The following is a 5817-nucleotide window of genomic DNA, read 5'->3' on the forward strand; positions in this document are numbered from 1 at the left end:
TTGTGCGTTTCTCCCAGTCTGAACAAACAGATCTTAAACAGATGGTTGCTTGTGAGTGACAGCCCGAGTGGATGAGGGTGTTAAGTGTTTCAGGCGGGCCTTTAAAGGAGGAACTTTTAAGGGGAATCTGGGGCAGTTCTGTTCTCTCTCTATGGTCTTTCCACCCTGCCCAAGAGGAAGGCTTAGATTGCTGTGAGGAGTGATGGATCCCACTGCATCGGGGCTAGGGATGGGTTCTGCATAGTGAAAACTTTTGGCAAGGCTGGCTTCTAAAAATAAAATAAAAACCTTGTGTTTTCTTTCCCTTTTCTAGATCCTGTTAAACACAAAAAATGCTCTGTCTTTCTCTTTCTTACACTTTTGTTGCTGTCACTTTCACAGCACTTTACCCAGGGGACAGGGTTGGGTGACAAGTGGTGCAGACGAGGAAGAAACCCAGTCACTCTACCCAGACCAGAGGGAGGGGAGGCTGAATGTCACCTTCGAATCCAGCAGGCGGATTGATTCAGGGCCTTCGGGGAGCAGCGGGAAATACCTCGGCCTGACAGGAGACACTAAACTAAACAACCAGCATCCCCCCGGGAAAGCGTTAAACTGCAGCACACTGAGTTATGGGCCCTCGGCAATTTCTTTTAACATCATACTTTGTTTTATATGGCAGAAAATGTGTTTATCTTTGAAATGTATACTTCAATAAACAAGGCACTTAACCCTATATATGAGATGTTTCCTTCCAGTTTCTGTGGAAAATCTAAAAATAGTGCCGTTGACTGACGTGAAAATATGTCACCACAGGTTTTATTGTAACACATAATTCGTCAATGAACAAATCAGTGTTTCATAATGTAGTTGTCTTATTTTGATGATCATATGGCTAAGATTGTAACAGCCACAATAGTTTTTATTCAACTCCTCCACTCTCTTGACAGCCCCGGCCATGTGGCAACAAACAAGACTAAGAGCGTGCTAATGGCTCTGTCAGGCTGTACTTGGGCAGAGCAGTGCTTTGAGCTAAATGCGAACATAGGCGTGCTCATTATGTTCACAAGGACTATGTTCGTTATCTTCGTTTAGAATGTTCCTCCAAGTTAGCACGTAACATAAACTCCAGCTGAGCCTATTTGGTCATAAACCATCAATCAAACAAATAGAAATTTTGACCTGATTCAAAGTTAAAGGATCAAATACGTTATGTGAATTCATCCTGAGGGGGAAATGAATGTCGGTATCAAATTTCATGGCAAATCCGTCTCGTTTCTGTGGAGACATTTCACATAAAAACCTCACGGTGCCACAGGAGGAAAAAGGGTATGAATGTACGCTCAAGATTTGGTGCCAATCTATCAGACATGAGTTAAAATATTTCAGTCTGCACTGGCTGAACAACATTTCTATCCTTTGGCCTGTTGGTGAAGCATCACCAAAGTCTTCAGAATTCATCTTTGGCCACAATATTACAACAATCCATCCAGTATTTGTCAAGACGTCAGTTAAAACTAAAAAAGTGAACCTTTTTGGGATCATCCAGATCAGACTGCTTCATCTTTAGGGACCATCAATGTCTGTCCAAAATTACATGGCAATCCGTTAGACACTGTATTTCGTCCTGGACCAAAGCGGGCCTACCGACATTGCCATCCCTAGAGCCATGCTGCTAGCACGGCTAAAAATATGCATATCCTGTATGAAATATGTGAGAAAGAGAAGAGAACATGTTTTAGTGTTAGTTCCACACGTATCCAGCTGAGCTTACCTGCATGATCTGATATATATCATGCGAGATAATATACGTAGTGTTTTAGAATGGGATGTAGGCTTGGTTTATGAGCAGATATTTGTTTCATGAAAGAATACTGGACCGCAGTCAAACTCCTCTCAGCACACAGCTACGGCCACTTTTCACTTTCGCTCATATTCAGTTGCGTAACTGAAAGCAGACTCCCTTTAATATTTACCCTCATGTTGTGAGTGAACACTGGAAACAGTCCGATGATACATAGTGTTTGACTGGACACACAACAGACCTTGGGCAGTGTGATTGTTCAAGCCATCCCCATAAATAATCACGCCGATACATCGCTCTCCAGCGCGACTCGCTTTGTTTGCCACTTGGTTTTATTTCTGCCAAAAAGATCTAATCCCATCTTCCTCTTCAGTCTGTCTTTTTATGAAAAACTAAGTGCAATAAAACGTTAATGTGCTTTTTTATTCCCCAGAAAGAGGCCACAAGGGGAACAGTGTTGGGAGTTCTCCCTCTGGATATCACAGTGTGAGTGAGTTTGCACGAGATCATTACTTGTGTCCCGTTACCCAACACACTTGCTATGTCCATCCTTCATTACACCCCACACAAGTCTCACGTGTAAATTTCTTTTACACATAAAAACAGCAGCATGCTCATGTTTGTGCATAAATCAGCTCAGTGGGAAAACGTCTTTTGTTTTCAATTATTCTATGTTTCTCACGTCCAAGTTTCGCAACTGTGATAGAGTGCTGAACATAAAGTGACATCTGATTATTATCCGTGGCAAGAACAGACTCTACAGAGAGTTCTTCCTGCCATGAACAGTAGTTGGAAGTACTTTAATTTAATTAACATACAAGTCAATTTGTCCGACCGATGTCTACCGAGAGATGCGTGCATAATAAAACAAAACCGCACCATAATTCGAGGCTGAAGCAAAACATTCCTTTATTTTTCTAGTTTTCCACAGGAGAGCATCACACGCCGACAGCTCTGCTTGTGAAATCAGCACCGTCATCTATGCGCTGAAGTTAATTTGCTCTTTAAAATCAATCAAACGTGCCGTGTTCACAAGCTGGGTACTGTAACCCAGTGCAAGCATGACCGGCGTGGATATAAGTTGATGCGTGTCGCTATATATCCGAGTCGTTGCTACGCTGAGTGATGGGGCCACACACTGGGGTTCAAAGCTGCTGGCTCATTAAGCGTCCACACAACAGTGGCAGCGTGGAATGCTCATCATGCTGGGAAGATAAGGGCTAAGATTCTCCGGTGCATGAAAAGTATACGCAAGATTAAGACGTCCATACTGTACACTCGTCCCCTTACGTGGGAAAAAGCAAAAAAAAAGAAAGACGAAACTGAGGAAGAGAGAAAATGTTGAATTTGAAAGTCTAATATTGGTTTCTTCCTCTTTGGGAGTATTGATCACAGGAAGCAAACAAACAGCCTTCATGTCGGATGTGTGACGGGGCAACTTCCTCTCTCGCTCTCCTTGGAGGGTTTTTATTTTGCTTTCGTGACTCAGTGGTACTTGATCACTGTCACAGGAGAGTATTGGAAAGAAGCAGGATGTATTGAAAGTGAGTTTGGTGCCCCTGCTATGACTATGTCCATTCAGACTATGATTAAGTGGACAATCTGTGCTGCCTAGTGTGGACTGAATGTTTTATAGCACAGTGGGAGATAAGGTCAGTAAAAATAGTCGCAATATGAATAAAACAATGATTGTGTAGATGGAGGAAATTGAAATTGATGTAGAGGAGGTTTGGCTTTCAGTGTTAGTGAGAGAGAACATCCTCTGAAATAAAATGGATTCCAAGCTGAATGAGGCTAATTTCTACTTTTAATTAGTATCTAAACAAGAGCATTGCACTTCTCTTAACACTTAAATGGCACCAAATTCAACCACTACCATTTGTAGAGCTCTGTGTTTCCAACAAGAGAAGACAGAGAGAAGACCTGCCATCAGCTGGTCTTATGAATGCTATTCAGCACTGAACAGACAACACATAGTGACGGAGTAACTGCCGAAGAACTTGAAGTTCCAATGAAATTAAAATGTATTTTTGCCTGGAGTGCTTTGCCATTGGTGGTTTCAACCTGTGTAATTAATTGGTCACGATGATTAGTGTCCTCCAAGGGCTGTGAAATCTTGGCTCTCATCTTGACGATGTGGGTAGTGATATTTTAATTGCTACAATATCTTTGTGTTGGCACTCAGATATTGTATATAATATGGCTTCTCTTTCATAACGTGATATGCCAGATGGTTTGTTGCACAGAGTGCAAGAAATACTCTCCAGTTCCGATGTTACCGATGTTAGCAGCATCTAAGCTCACCTCTTTAGGAGCAGCAATTGTTGTTTTCAAAAGTCTTTTGATGGTCGTCACACCTAAACCACGCCTCCCGCTGCCAGTAGTTCGTCGACGGATGCTGATAGGTCTGAACAACTGTGATTTGGCCACAAGCCTATAACTTAAAGCATGACAAGATGGATTGAATCCAGTTGCCTCCCAAGCTAATCAATTCCAATGGCTACACAGATGATTAACTGGCAAAGCAGTGATGTTGCTAGCAGTTACTTAGTTCCATTTTTGATTTAAGCACCTCGTACATTGTGATTTGAGACATAAAGTGTTGCAGGACCATCTGTTGCGGAGAGTTTTGACAGTCTGAATATCTCATCATACACACAACCGGACGCATAAAACAAAGAAAGCTAAGAGTAGGTTTATCCCTCTCTTTTGTATAATGTGGGGAAAATATAACAGTGTAGGAGCTGGACAGTGACTCAGCAAGCTTTGAAATATTGGAAATCTAAGGAAAGGTTGAATGGATATTGGTGCTAATGTTAGTGAGCTTTGCAAGCGACTTTTCAACTGGAGTACAAACTAACCTTAAAATGGTTCCTTCTAATTGCTGAAATTTGTAAAGAGACAACTTAAATTGCTAACACTTGACAGCCAATGCTATATGGGCACTCAGATGTCAAAACACTGCCATTAGAATCCAAAGTCATGAAGACTACGGTAGATGCTAAGAGGACAAATATGTCCAGAAATGTTTTGTCCTATCAATAGCTATCAGTATCTCTGATATATTCCTCAATATCAAGACAGGGACATTCAAAATTCAGTTTCACTTTAACTAAACACAATAATCAAATACAGACCACAGTGACAACAGCTTGGCGAGAGACAGCCAAACAGTCAGTTCAGCCAAAAACAAGAGGTAGAGACACATGATGCCACACTGCAGCCTGTTTAAAAACAAAAGAGCCAGTTCTTCGCCAATATAAAACTCCAATAAAGAAACGGAAGGACTGACATTTCCATGGAGGCAGCAAAATATCTCAGGGCATGTGACAGCCTGGGGGAAAACCAGCAGAACACCTTCTCCAAAATCCACCTCCTGATGGTCTTTTTTTAGTCTCTCTCCTTCTATTTTTCTCACCATTACCATTTTATTACTGCTAAATTACTTGTTTAACTTGTTTATCTGTTTTAATTATGTTACTCCTGGTGATTTCTTTGTAACATTTGCTTTTTTTTTTTAGAATACTGCATAGTGAAAAACATTAGTCCGAACACGAAGCATCAGCCTTTTTTTTTTAATGATATGGTTGAAAGCTCAGCGAGCTAATATTTGATCAAAGCCTTTTGTTTTCTTCCTGACTCACGTTGTGAACGATTATACTTTTATTATTTGACCTTTTTTAAATGCATTCTAACGCTTGTATAACATGTTTTTGCAGTGCTGCAGTTAATTAACTGGTAAAGCCAATAAAGCACATTTGGATTTCAGAGAGAGAGAGAGAGAGAAAAGAGAACAAAAATGGGAGGGAGCAAAGAGTTGTCAGAGAAAGTGCCTAGTTTTTGCTCTTGTGGTGAGCCATGTGTATTTGTGTAGCTTCCTCTTCTAACCCCCGCAAACAGGAGTACCGTAAGAGGGAGGGAAAAAGTGAAAGAGGGAAGGGTGGTTGAGTGATTATGTGCTAAGGAGGTGCATGTGTGTGTGTGTGTGTGCGTGTGTGTGTGTGTGTGTGGAGAGGTGCGCCACTCTCTCTCTC

The sequence above is a fragment of the Pagrus pagrus genome (genome assembly GCF_965226575.1).
Source record: "Pagrus pagrus genome assembly, chromosome: 17".
Lineage (NCBI taxonomy): Eukaryota > Metazoa > Chordata > Actinopteri > Spariformes > Sparidae > Pagrus > Pagrus pagrus.